The sequence below is a fragment of the Vicugna pacos genome, chromosome 5 (assembly GCF_048564905.1).
Source record: "Vicugna pacos chromosome 5, VicPac4, whole genome shotgun sequence".
In the NCBI taxonomy this organism is placed as follows: domain Eukaryota; kingdom Metazoa; phylum Chordata; class Mammalia; order Artiodactyla; family Camelidae; genus Vicugna; species Vicugna pacos.
The window spans coordinates 5,121,573-5,136,843 of record NC_132991.1 but is presented as its reverse complement, the minus strand read 5'-3'; positions in this window follow the sequence as shown (position 1 = coordinate 5,136,843).

The window sequence follows — 15,271 nt, the reverse complement described above, 5'->3', positions numbered from 1 at the left end:
TACCCTGGGAGAAGACTGATTGATTTCCATCAGTCCATTTAATGGTAATCGCATATTTCGTGGGGTAAACAAATTCTTTACTCAGACAATTGCGCTTTCCAAAGTCCGTATGTTAGTTGAGGGCTCAGGTAATGCAGCTTCTCCCTGGCTTAGGGGTGTCTTTGTTTTCCAGGGAAAAATTCCTCTCCTAAGGTTAATGACAAGATCAAAAACTGAGCAACACAGTCAACGTGGAGTCACGTAATTATAGATAGCTAGTTGAAAGCAATCTACAGGGCCGTCGAATCAACCCCCTTCTTGTATGGATGATGAACCAGGTCCATGGTGCAAATCTTCTCTTGAGACCAAGCCACCAGCCTGCTGCACTCCTGCCTGAATAACATACAACCTTGTCCAGAAAGAGGTTTTTATCAAAGAAGAGAGACGAAAAAGTTGCATTTGATTACGAGCTAATAATGTCAGTGTAAAGACAAGAAGTGTGGATTCGAAGAGCTCCTGGGTGGTCTAGAATGGTCCAGGGAGACTGGGACGTCAAAGTGGATTTTGACTTGCTCAGATCATGCTCCGCTTTTTCCACCATGGGCCCCTCTACATGTGTCTCTTGTCATCCTTGCTCTGTCCGGTTATGGAATTAATACTTACTTGGTGGGTCACATAGAACAGGAGAGTTTGCCCCCTTCTCTCTGTAATTCTGCAATGTTTTCTCTAATAGTCAGAGAAACCACATTTTCTTTCCCCTTTTTCCCCCTGGCTAACTGAGCTAGATTACCACTATTTAATTAAAGTGACTTTATTCCTTGGAATCCTCTGGAAAAGAAAAAAAATAAGTAGACGGTAAAGAAAGTAAATACAAATAATAAAAGAAACAGGAGTAAAAGAATCTTAAGGTGTGATACAGGTTGTCAGATTGTTCAACAACCAGGGCTCTGGGATGTATTGTTTAGAGGGAATGCTGAATATCGTAAAACCCTGGGGCTCCCCCAGAACACAGGATGGGACCATCTAGGACTGCGGAGGGTGGGAGTAGGGAGAAACAGGAGTGACTGCTAGTGGATGTGGGGGCTCTTTTGGGGGTGATATTGTTCTAAATTTAAATATGATAGTGACAGTTGCACAATTCTGCGAGTCTACTGAAAGCTATCGAGTTAGGGTGAACTGTACGGTATGTGAATTGTATCTTGATAAAGCTATTATATGTTTTAGAAGAAGGTATTTTTCAAATCCACGCTCACAAAAACCAAAAGGATTAGTTACAAACATTCTGCTGGTGGTTTTTGATTATCTCCAGCAATGGTTTTCAACATAGTAATTTCAGTAGCTATTAATCACTCGATACCATATCTCATCTGAGAAGCTGCCTCCAACGAGTAATTGACTTTATTTTGTTGTTATTCTTTGCTGTGGAAAGTAATTATATGTTAATAGACATTCCCTCATCTCCAAGTCACCCAAGATTTGAAGCCAAGGGAAAGAAGTGATTGCACTGAACAGAAGCAGCACAAGATAGTCTGGAACATGAAAAACAAAAGTCAAATGTTTCGAACAGTCAATGTATAGTTTCTCATTTGTTAGGGGGAAATAGTCTACCTACTTCCACGTGTGGATTTTATCTCTTAACCAAATTTATACTGTGGTTGCAATCATACCATTTATTATTATTTCAGAATTACAGATTGATTGTAAAAACCAGCCGCTGTTAATAGTCCCCATGAATAACAGGTAGCCTTGTCATTCATAAAACGTTACTAAATTCTCTCCTTTCTTTGTTTATGCTTGCCTTATCACGGCAAGAGATGGGAATCTGCTGTTTATTAAATGGCAGAAAATGCATAAAAGTGATGGTGATAAATAGCTTTATAGATATTCTCAATATTCTACTGTCATTCCTATATGACTCGTGTGATCTTGTACGATTAATGAATATGGTGAAATGAGATTTGTTACTCCACATTTTAATCAAACATAAGATGAAGGAACACAGAGGAGGGAGTCTGATGATTTGAATTATTGGCCCTTTAGACCATATGATTTGAGAGGCAGTGTGGTCTGCTTTTGTTTTGTTGCCTGACATGTGTTAGTGTGAAGCCCAGTATTACCCAAGCTGTTTGATCAAGGGCAAGTTAATTAACCTCTCTGAGACAGTTTCCAAGCAGGCACTAATAGGACGAAGGCACTAATCTGCTGGAGTTTTTGTGAAGATGACATAAAATAACCTTTTCCAAAGCACCTCCTACAATATATAGGAAGTGTCAAAATTGTTAGTTTCATTTAACTTTGTTTGAAGGATGCCCACAGGAGTGTTGTATGAGATCTCTTCTGTAAGCTAGCATGTTCTTGGAAGCCCACCATTAAGTCTTCTCTCTTTTGAGTCTGTAAGTATTTCAGTCATGAAGAATAACTCAAATTTAGGGAAGAACACACATTAATACACTGCTGGTGACTCTGTAAATCAAAATGCATTTTCTGAAAAGTGATCTAGACATAAATATGTTCAGATCGTTTGAATCAGAAGCTCTTCTTTAAATATCTCTCCTCGGTTATAATAAGACACAAGAACCAAGTTTTAGGCGTCACCAGACATTAGGTTTATCTGAATTTTCAACTCCGGGGTCGATCTTTCAGCAGCCATTTGGTACTCTAGTTTTATGCTTCCGTAAACACTGAGCCAAAGCCAAAAGCGGGGGAGTATGTAGGAAGCCACACCTGCCATTGATTAGAGGAACACACACACATCAAGCTAGTTCCACCAGGAAGAAAATTCTTGTAGCAGTTATTCCCAAGAATACTTTGTCTACTGTAGAGCTCCAGCAATAGTCATTTACTTTATATATATATATATATATATATATATATATGAGATATATATATATGAGAGAGAGAAAATTACATCTAAATAGATACACAAAAATTTCCGTTCAGTTATATACTATAAAAATATCATGAAATTGTTATTCACAACCTTGCTTCCAGGGACTCTAGGGTGAAACTGTTCTGAACTTTAAAGCAGGCTTTGATATTGAGATAGTTAGTGCTTGTTGACGTCTGGCGGGCAGCAGAGAAGACCTGTAAGGTGGGCTTTTCTAAACAGGACAGTCTACTCCATCCACTGGCAGAGGCAGGATTGTCGCTCCAGAATTGCCACTAAGTAGCCTCGTGCGTAGGAAATTTGCTTGAGCGTCACTGTGACGAGAAGTCAGTCCAATACAAATCCACTTTTCCCTGCCGATTTGCTCTTGACGATAGGTATTTACTCCATTAGGTCTAATTGGACCGAAATACAAGTCTTCAAATGGAAAGAAAGAGAAATGGAACCAGGAGCTGTTTTCTCCTCTGGCATTTTTATTTACACATAAATTTTAAACACAAATGTGGGCAAGTAAAGCATTAAAGCCATCAGACCCTTTCTGAGAATAGGTGTCAGAAATACCGCTTTATGACAGCTATAAATAAACATCAAATGTTCTGGGCAAATAAATTTTGTTGACAGCAAATGAATAATGCTTTGATGTTAATTTATATTATAGAATCAGTTTTACCAATTCACTACACTTCTATAATTGAATTGTCCTGCAGAAAGGGTACTTTTAAAATATCTGTTTTCTATTATCCTTGTACTTTTCCTATTGAAATATATGAATCTATAAATTTATAAATATCCATATGATGAAATACTATGCACACATTAAACTACACACAAAAAATGAAAAGAAGAGGATTAATAATTATGTATAGTCGAATGTAAACCGTACAGAAATATAGCATGCATATGCTGAAAAATATTACCAGTAAACATACCAGAATAATTAATAGCTATTAGGTCTTTGGGATGAAATCATGATTTTATTTTGATATCAATACTTTATTTTCATTTCCCATAATTCTGGCAATGAACATGTGGCAATCAAGGCTCTGTAGAATGCTAATACCTTCATTTAATTATGTGTGAGAATTAAGTATAATTTCACACTTGAAAATACCCATGACTGTGCAATGTTCACTGAATGCTGGGGCTCAGTGAATGTTCCTTTCCTTAGATTATATTTGAAGGCAATCAGCATTGTTGCTTCTCCCGACATCTCTTGTATGGTCATTCATTGTTCTTGAAATTCCAACGTTAAGAATTGTCTCATTTGAGTCCTGAAGCCTTTTAATTACGAAGAATCTTGTGATAATTTAGTGAATCCTGGAAGAAATCCAGGAGGAGGAAGTATATCTAGTAATTTCTAGTTAATTCCTTGGCATCAAGAATGAATTTGATAAACAACAAGGCCCTATTGCACAGCACAGGGAACTATATTCAATAGCTTGTAATAACCTATAATGAAAAAGAATATGAAAAATAATATATATGTATAACTGAATCACTATGCTGTACACCAGAAACTAACACAACATTGGAAATCAACTAGATGTCAATCAAAAAAAAGAAAAAGAATGAGTTCAAAGCCTGGTGAGGTAAAGGGTCTGACAATCAGACTTTCCCTTGGTTGTCAGAATTCAGTGTAAACTCTATTTGGTAGACTCTGAACTGTTTACAGATTGCCTTTCTCCTAGAGGTATCTCTCAAACTGAACTAAATAGATTCTAGATTATTACAAAAAGAGATTGGTCTTTGACTTAAGTTGTTTCCTCCTGAAATAAAACTACTCCTCTAAAAGTTTATTTCACGAGCTGATTGTAGGTCAGGTGCATTTGAGTGCCAATGAGTTGCAGCAGAGTAAAACTACCTTGATTTACTGTTGGGCTCTGGCCAGGGAGGGCACTGGGACCATCACATTTCAGATCCCTTGGAATTCCTCCATATGCTATTATTGGAAAAAGTATTTATTAACTTTAGGAAAAGTACTATAATTATTTAAATTTAGAGCTTCTTTTGTACCATCCCTAACCATGACAACAAGCCCCCAGGGCAACTATCATTATTACTGCTACTCTGAATTTTAGTATTCTTATTGAAAAGATAAACATCAAGATTGTGGGAAATAATGCAAATCAAAGTCACAGTGAAGCACCTCACACCAGTCAGAATGGCCATTAAAAAGTCTACAAATAAATGTTGGAGAGGGTGAAGAGAAAAAGAAACTCTCTTACACTGCTGGTGGGAATGTAGTTTGGTGCAGCCATTATGGGAAACAGTATGGAGGTTCCTTAAAAAAAATTAAAAATAGACTTATCATATGATCTAGCAATCCCACTCCTGGGCATATATCCAGAGAAGAATCTAATTGAAAAAGACACATGCACCCCAATGTTCATAGCAGCACTATTTACAATAGCCAAGATATGGAAGCAACCTAAATGTCCACTGACAGATGACTGGATACAGAAGTTTTGGTATATCTATAAAATGGAATACTACTCAGCCATAAAAAAGAATAAAATAAGCCATTTGAAGCAACATGGATGGACCTAGAGATCATCATTCCAAGTGAAGAAAGTCAGACAGAGAGAGACAAACATCATATGACATCACTTTCATGTGGAATCTTCAAAAAAAAATAGAAATGAAGTGCTCTAATGTACTCCTTCCACACAGAGATTAAATGCTGACAAAAAGAAGATGAAGTTATAAGTAAAAATAGGTTCACTGAAATAAAACAAAAGCAACGCAAGTGAGGCAAAAACAGTTAAAGCAAGGAAAGTCTTTCATTCTCTTCCTATTCTAAATTGAACTCTCCCCAGCCAAACACAACTTACCCCCTCCCATCTAGTTGATGATTTTTCTTCTTTGTATATTTTACCCACTGTACACTCATTTGGAACTTGTCCCTTATTTCCTCTTAAATATGTATTTTAAGAGGTCAATCATACATACTAAAGATTATATATAAGTAAATGTGTGTAAAATACATGATAAAAGTAATAATGATAACACCATTATGACGGCACAGTTGTTATTGCTGCATAACAAGTTGTCCCAAGACCTAGCAGCTGGAAATGACCATAAAATTCTACTTATGATTGTGTGAGCAGGAATTTAGACCCCAGCAGGGATGATGTGTCTTTGTGTGACAACATCTGGAGCCTCAGGCGGGAAGATTTAAAGCCTGGCAGTCATTGCATAATTTGGGTCTGGACTCATCGGAATGATCAGTAATTCTCAAGACGGGTTTGATGACTCCAAGCCTGGAGCTCCTTTGTTGAGCACATACACATGGTTTGACCTCCAGACATCACGGCAGCCTTGGGTTCATCAGACTTTAATGCTCCAAGAACAAGTTTTCTAGTGACTAGAGAAAAGGTGCAGCCCATTTTCTCACCTAATCGGATGAGTCCAGACCCAAGTTATGCCATGACTGCCAGGTTTTGAAGTGTCATTGAAATTTTCAAGATATTTGTTGGTCAAAATAGTGACAAGTCCACCAAGTTTCAAGGACAGGAGATCTAGGCCTCCCTTCTTTATGTTGAGGAGTAGCGAAGTGAGAAAAATTTGTCAGATGGTAGATATTTCTACAGACATCTTAGGAAAAGACCCACCAATGAGTCTCAAAAACAGACCATCATCATTACTATCTCTGAGTCTTCCCATGACTGCTTTCACTTACCTCCCAGGCAGGTAACAGTTTTTGTGACTCTCCCTTAGCTATTTGTTATCCCTAAATAATATATTGTTTTACTTCATCAGTTATTAATTTCTGTGTCAGCTCTGTAAGCATGATGGATGTGGTAGTTCTAGAACACACCTGCAAATTCTCTGCCATTTGCATAGAAATGAAGAGTGGGGGTCCAACCCCTGCCCTTTGAACATGAGCTCGTTTAGTGACTTGCTTCTGATGAATCGGATGCAGCAGAGAGGACCATGTGATTTCTGAGGGAGCATCATACAAACCTTTTCAGCTTCTACCTGGCTTTCTGTTGAGATGTAGGTTTTGAAGTCCAGAACTGCCATGTGACACGTCCAGTTCTGAACCGCCATGCTGCAGGTACCATGGCAAGAGATCACACGGAGTTACGAGAGAGATGCCTGAGAAAACCAGCAGTTTTCTCCCTCAGCTCTTTGCCTCTTCCAAGTCCAGGCACCAGGTGTGTGAGGGGGGAAGACTGAGTTGACTCAAGATCCTCTAGCCATTTTATGACTGCAAACTTTACATTCTGAGCAAGAACCTCTCAACCAAGCTCAGGTAACCATCAGCACTGAGAGATAATATTAATCAATTATTATTATTCTATAGATAGTTAATCTAATGTTTGGTCAGAATTGCCCTGTAAAAACTCCTTTGGACATGATGAAATAGACAGCAGTATATCAATAAATATAAATGTATCAATATCTATCTATCATCTATTTATCTATCTATAGATGGGGAGTTTTTAACTATGATCTTCAGTCTTCTATGTTAATTTGTCTTTTCATTTTTTTGTTCATTCCTAGGGTCAATTTTGTAAGATATTTTTTCTACATATTTTTCCATTTCAATTCGGTTTTGGAATTTATTTGCAAAGAGTTGTCCAAATTGAATTTATTGCTTGGTTCATTAGTTGTGCTGTGTCTTCTTGTAACGTTGTTCGTTGGTGTTTTCTTCCTATTTTTTTAATTCTGTAACTGGTGATTTGGCTTTTATAAAATATTTTAAAGTACTTTATTAAGATTGGTATTACATTCTGTATATATTTGCATTCTGCCTTATTAATATTTGCTTATATAATTTGCTGTCTTCCTATTTCATATACTGTAATGTTTAATTATTTTCTGATTTACAGTGTTTCATACATTTATTTTCGCCCTTACTGAGGTAGCTATACGACACTAAAGTATTTTTCTAGTGATGGCTTTAGCTCTATGATGCAGACTACATATGCTGTGTAATTTTAATAATTTTCAAATGGTATGTATTTTTATTCTATAGCTTAATTTTCATCTATGAATGTTCAGTATTATGTTGCATCATTTCCAGGTACATGGTCTTTTAGAAAGTAACATTATGCTCTTGTTCATTGTCTGGCATTCAGTTAGTATTACCGTTTTCTAGTAACACTGCTAGTATTATCAGTGCATATTAGAGAATTCCATTTTAGTTATTTTATTCTTTGGAATATATAGAAGATTTTATTTTATGTATCATTAATTTTCATAAATGTTTCTTTTGCACTGGAAAAAAGGTATATTCTTTCTCATTGGGGTTCAGATTTTGATATGCCTAAAAGAGCTACATTTTTTCCTTCATTGAAACTATTTTTTATTAAGGGAGGCATATTAAAATCGATTATTAATATGCTTCTGCATGTTTATTTTTGTGTCATGTAATTTCTATATTGGGAATGTTATTTCTGTCCTCTGAAAAAATAAATATGAAGAAACTTTTAATATATTCTTTGTGACACTTTAGCTCTTTAAAGTGTCCTTCTTTGCCTCTGCTAATGTTTTTGCTTGAATTCTCCTGTCATATATCAAGACTGAAATGCGACTTTCTTTTTACTTTCTTTGCCTGATACAGCTTTTGATTGATTTTTACCCAGTCTCAATCTCTTTGCTGTACATATATTTCTTCATGCATTTCTTATATAGTGTTTGACTTTGCGTTCTAAGCAAATTTAAATTAAAAAAGAAGTTTTCAGTTAATGATTCTGAGCAATTTACATTTACTAGTAAGATTGATATTGCTTCCAATTATTTTCATCTTTTTTTAATCACATTCTATAAAAATATGTGTATACATGAATAAACAGACATACAGGGATACACATGACATACACATATACATCCTTTTACTATATAATCTACATTGTTTACTCTTTAACATTTATCTTTACATTTAGGAAGTTGTAATTATACTGATATACATATATAATTTTCCTACCAATTACCTTTGTACCGATAGCATCAGATCTTGCTTTCTTTAAATAGGGTCTAATGGTTTTCTATCATGACTGATGCTGCAATGAATATTGAAATTTCCCTTGCCCTCCCTCACTTATAGCATCCAATCTGAAACACTACACTTCTACTCCAGTAAATACCTATAAGGAAATGAAGGAGTTTATTTTTACTTCCAAGATGGCGTTCGATTTCTATGAATATTTGACCCTTCATATTTTCTAAATGAGCATTTTGTTTTTGAAATGACTTCTCCATTTCACTTTCCAAAGTTGTAAGTCAGTTATAGTGAATTTGCCACAGAGGGTTGGAAAGGAGCCCTCACTAAAGGCATTTCAAGTTTGCTGGCAAGTCTTTGCACTGGCTCTGCAGTCATGGTTTCCAACATGCAAAGAACACCATCACTCTCCGTTGGTACTATCCAAATTGTTTTTGATAGTCTGCTGCTCAAAATTATGTTAATGAGTGTGTTGTGGAAAAAAAATTCTATATTGAACCCCCAGGAACAGAGTGAAAGGAAGATAAATGAGTGTCTTTAAGACTCTTTTGAGTCTTAAATAGGCTAACGTGTGTAATGAATCTCCAAGAGGAGGATTTAGCATTCAATATACCACAAAGTTGTCACTACGAATCCCCTTTTCTCAGAGAACTCGCTAAACTCTCCTGAACTAGTATTTTGTGAACGTGGTTTTAAGGATGTTGATCTCCATCAGGAGGTTTAGGAGGTGGTATGAGTAAGTCACTCTTCTGTATCCCAGGTGAGAGGGAGCAGAACTCAGCCACTCTATGGAAAGGAACTGAACACTCTCGTCTGAAACATTCATTTGTCTCTTGGTTTATGCTGGGGCTGAGTAGCTTCCTGGAAAGCAAATTGTAAACCTTGTCTACTGTTAATCTTGTATCAGTCAAGATTTTGTGTTCCAGGCAAGATAAACTGACCCTGATTGCACTAAAAAAAAAAAAAAAAGGAAAGAAAGAAAGAAAGTTTGATTTTTAAAAAATCACAGCTCAAAATATTGATGGGAATCTGGAAAATGAGCTTGGTTCACAGGGAGACACCATGGGGGATCTGGATGGTTAAGAAGGTAACACAACGTCTAATTTTTATTAGATATTGTCTACACAGTATCCTGCCACCACTGGCACCGATGGCCCTGCACACTGGTGCCATGATGAGTGATTGAATGGATTCTAACCAATCTCACTTCACTTACTCCAGATTTAACATTTCATGGAGGATCACACAATTGGCAAAGCCTGTATCTTTTTCCCTTGTTGGCACAATGAACAAGAAAGATGACCTGGTCCCCGGAGTTTCATGGTGGTGATGAATACCTGTCTCCCAACATAACTACACAGTCACGGGTGGATTTCCTCAAACCTTTCTGTTTGAAGACTTGAATGCCAAGCAGCTGAACAAACAAATAGGGGGAGGGCACAGCTCAGTGGTAGCGTACGCGCTTAGCATGCACGACGTCCTCGGTTCAATCTCCAGTACCTTCACTAAGATAAATAAACCTAATTACCTCCCCCCCTTAAAAAAACAAAAACAAAGTCAATAAATAAAGATTTAAAAACAAACAGGCAAATAAGAGTTAGATTCCCCTGTGGATTATTGTACCTGAATCTGAAGGACTTGGGCAGATCTGACAGAGGGCTTAGAAGAAGAATGGTAGTCAAAACCCACAGAGAAACTTCACCATCAACTAATTAATGTCATCAAATGCACCAAATGCTGAAACCACGCATACACGTGGAGAGTTCCCTTGAGAATATTTGGATTGGCGGCTCCATGAGAACCTAGACTATGTGGTCAAGCAAGAGACAGTTCAGAGTCATCGGACGTATGTGTTCATAAAACCATGTATCCAATGCTATGAAATATAAAACACAGTGTTTAGTATATTTATTCAGTCATTAATCCTCTCATTTATTTATTGACCTGATCGTCCAATTATTCAGTGTGTGGATATTGTCAGGAAGATAAAAGACTATCTTTGAGGAGGTTGAGGGGTCGACATAAAAGCACATCATTACAGCACAGGAGATTCATGAAATGATGTGTTCAACAAACATTTGTTGAGCACTGATTATGTGCTCTGCCTCTGGGGGATACAGATATTCAGTACTTCGCGATGACTCTCAAAGAACTCCAGTTAATGATGAAAATAAATGCATAAGTAAGTGCAGTAATTACAGTCCTGTGTGATCTGCGCGGTCGCAGGAGTGCAGACAATGGTAGCATGGAGCTGATTTAATAGACCATCATGCACATTAGAGCAAGTACGTGGCAATTATTAAGGGCACTGGGTGAAAAATAGCAATAATATTTCCTAATTTGTCAGGTCAAAAAAATTTGCTGATTCTAATTTTCCTCTCACAGCAAATTGTCCCTTTATTGGAAAGTCTCCCTGGCTTCCTTCCCCATATTATAAAACACGTTACCATTAAATAGCCTTTAGTCAGCAACCTGGGATGACTCCACGTTACCCTGGGAGAAGGAATTACATTTGAGGTTTGGCATTTATATTTGTACTGAACGGAAGAGGGGTCAATGAATGTATTTAGATGAATAATATGCTGTGTTATAATATTCTCCTTACTCACGTGATCAACTTTAAAGATAAAAGCCTAGTTCCGCCTCAGTCTCCATTGGCTAATCTTATTCATGTGTGCGGAGATGTATTTGTTTGTTCAGTAAAACCTTCTGGAAGAGCATCACTGAGTCAGTTCTATACTGGGTACCAGTATCACACAGAAGAATCTGACACAGACGTGGCTGTGAGGTCCTAAGAAAATGACTGCAATATTACAAGTGTTCGAGGACAAGAATAATAATTTGTTCTCAGACGATACAGAAGAGAGTACAATGCTGCCTGGAGGGCCGGAGGATCCCACATTTTTTGTGGGGGTTTACGGCAGTAGAGCAATTCCATCACGACTTCTTAGGAGAACTCAGGAAAGGAAGAAGAGAGACTGGGTAAGGATGTCAGCATTTTTTTTGTTTTCTAGTGACTACTGAAAATTACTTTAAGAATGAACAAACAGAACAAAATGAAAACAACTGGTTAGCCTCTGGAAATTTTCCTAAGGGCGTACGGAAAATGGAGACACATATATTTAAGAAACTCTATTAAATGTTGCTAAGAACAGTGAGTCTGTGGTAGGACCACTTCTCTTTCCTCCCAGCTGCGTGTAAGGAGACCTCTGTGCTGGATGGGTGTGGCCAAGGACACAGGCGTCCCATTCACACCAGCTGCCAGTCCAGGGCAATCGTTTCACTCCAGGAAGGACTGGTCACTGGTGTCTCGCACCCTCTCCCAGGTCTGTTTTGCAAATGCTTTATTACTCCAGATAGTGTGGCCAGGAAGACTGAGGTTCCCTTAATATTCTTAAGATAGCAATACTGCTTAACTTGACTTAAGGATTTAACAAATTCCCTATCAAAATCCCAGCTGCCTCCTTTGCAAAAATTGTCAAACTGATCCTAAAATTCATATGGAAATTCAAACGTTGTGGAATAGCCAAAACTGTCTTGAAAGGGAAAAAGAAAGTTGGAGAACTCACAACTCATAATTTATTCTCCCCTGCTCTATTGAGGCATTATTGACAAATGCAACTGTAATATATATATGGGTACAACATCATGACTTGATGTGCCTACATATTGTGGAAGGATTCCTTATGATCATTTAATTAATACACCCATCGCCTCACAGAGTTATCTTTTTTCCTCTTCTTTCTTTTTTATTCTTTTTTCTTTTTGGTAAAAATGCTTAAAATCTACACTCCTAACAAGTTTAAGATGAACAATGCAGTATTAACTAAAGTCATCATACAGCGTTTTAGATTCTCAGAGTTCATTCATCACAGAGCGGTAAGTTGGGACACTTTTACCACCCTCTCCTCATTTCCTCCACTCAACAGGCCTGGCAGCCATCATTCTACTCTCTCTTTCTATGAGTTTGACTTTTTAAATATATATATTTATATATATATTTCACAAATAAGTGAAACTCTGTAATATTTGTCTTCTCTTTGTCTTATTTCACTGATGCCTTCCAGAGTTATTCATGTCACAAATGCAGGAATTCCTTATTTTTTAAGGTTGAATCATATTCCATCATGTATATGATGAAATATATATATAATATATATAATATATACATATATAATATTGCATGCTCTTATTTCAAAACTACCTACAAAGGTAGAGTAACCAAAATAGCATGGTACTGTCCTATGAATAGGATAGATCAATGGAATAGAATTTAAAGTCCAGAAACAAAGTAATTCATTAATGGTTAATTGATATTTGACAAGCATGCCAAAAATAATTCAATGGGGGTAGGAATGCTGTCCTCAGCAATAGTGCTGTGACACCTGGATAACTGTATGCAAAAGAATTAAGCTGGTCCCCTTCTTACCCCATGCATAAAAATTAACTACAAATAGATTATAGACCAAAATATAAAAGCTAAAAAAAAAAACTCTTAGAAAAAAAAATGGAAGTACATCTTCATGACATTAGGTTGAAATTGATTCATTGATTGGTTGATGATACCAAACTCAAAAACAACGAAAGAAAAAAGAGATGAATTGGACTGCAACAAAATAAAGAAGTTTTGCACAGCAAACAATACTATCAGAAACGTATTTGCAAATCATCCATCTGATAAGGGAATTATATCCAAAATAAATGAAAATCACTTAGAACTCAATAATAAAATGATAGATCATCCAATTAAAATTAGCCAAAGCATCTGAGTAGACGTTTCTCTGAAGACGTACGAACAACTGATAAACACATGAAAAAATGCTCCTCATCATTGTCATCAGGAAAAGCAAATTAAAACCACAATGATACACCCACTTCACTCCCACTAGAGTGGCTATAAGAAATGAAAGACATTAGTGAGTGTTGATGAGGATATGGAACCCTCATACAATGTTTCTTGAAATGTAAAATGGTGTGGTCACTTTGGAAAATAGTTTGGTAATTCCTGAAAATATTAAACATTGGCCCAGTAACTTCATTCCTAGGTAAACATTTTTGAGAAATAAAAACACGCATCCACACAGAAGCTCGCACATCAATGTCCAAAGTGGCATTTTTCAGAGTAGCCCCAAAGTGGAAACAACCCAAATTCCCATTAATGAATGAGTGGATGGACAAAGTCTTGCAAATCCACACGATACATTATTGTTGAGCAACAAAAATGAACTGCTACATGCTACAGTATGCATGAGCCCTGAAAACACTACCTTTAGCAAAAAGAGTCTTCAATGACAAAAGAGTACATATTCCATGATTCTATCTATATGTCATGTCAAGAATAGACATATCTACTCAGACAGAAAGCAGAGGCGTGCTTTCTAGGAGACAGGAAACAGAAAGTGTAGGTGTGTGTGGGTGTGACTGCTCCTGGGTAAAGTGATTCTTCTGGGTATTATAAAAATATTCTAAAATTAGATTGTGATCATGGCCATATAACTGTGTACATACTAAAACACTGAATTGTGTGATTTAAGTGGGTGAATTATATGGTATAAGAATTATAGCTCAATAAAGCAATCTTTTTTTACAAAGGAAAAATCAATTACCATGCATTAAATCTTATATTTTATGTGTATATATTCTGCCTAAATTTCCTTCTAAGATGGGTACAGATGGGGGATTCAGGAACACCAGCGACCTAGGTCTTCATGGCTTCAGTTCTCACTTGTTCAGGTTGGGCCATGTACCTCCAAAGCCCCCTCCTGCATGATATCTCTGGGTTTCTGACACGTGTGTGCTAATAGATTTCTCGTTACAGGCATCCTTGCTGTGGTGCCCTGAGCATGGTGTTGCCCATTTACTGCCGAACTGACTCCCCAGAGCTCCATCGGTAATGTCTGCTGTGGGATGCATTTGTCACATAGAGGGCAGTGGCTGCTGTTACCCTGGGTGTGCCACCCTTTCCAGGGTACCTCTGATGCTCTTCGTGGTCTTTCTGGCCCTGCCTGATGCTACAAACCATGCTGTGGCCACCAGACTCTCTGTGCATATATAGACTCTAAGGCTCATCATGGCATGTTGTGCCACCAAGTAAGCATTGGGGTTTAAGGACAAAGGCTTCTGAATGACCCTCTGTCTTTCAAGTTTCATTCCATTAGAGTAATCGCCAGTGGTTACTCACTGGCATTTTGCACTTTAGTGTAAGAGCTCCCTAAATTTTTACCGCCACCTTTCTTCTGGTATACCTACCCAGAGAACTGGGCAGAATAAGTATGAGACACTGCAGTGCAGAACCCACAGGCAGGCCTCCACGAGGCTCTGCACATGCTTATTCCAAAGACTAAACTTTGTTCCCAATCCATCCTTTAGTACCTGCCTCCTTCTTTTAATTTGAGCTCTTTGGTTGAAGCCAGCAATAGATTACAACTGCTCACCTCACAAGTTCATATTCAGCCCAT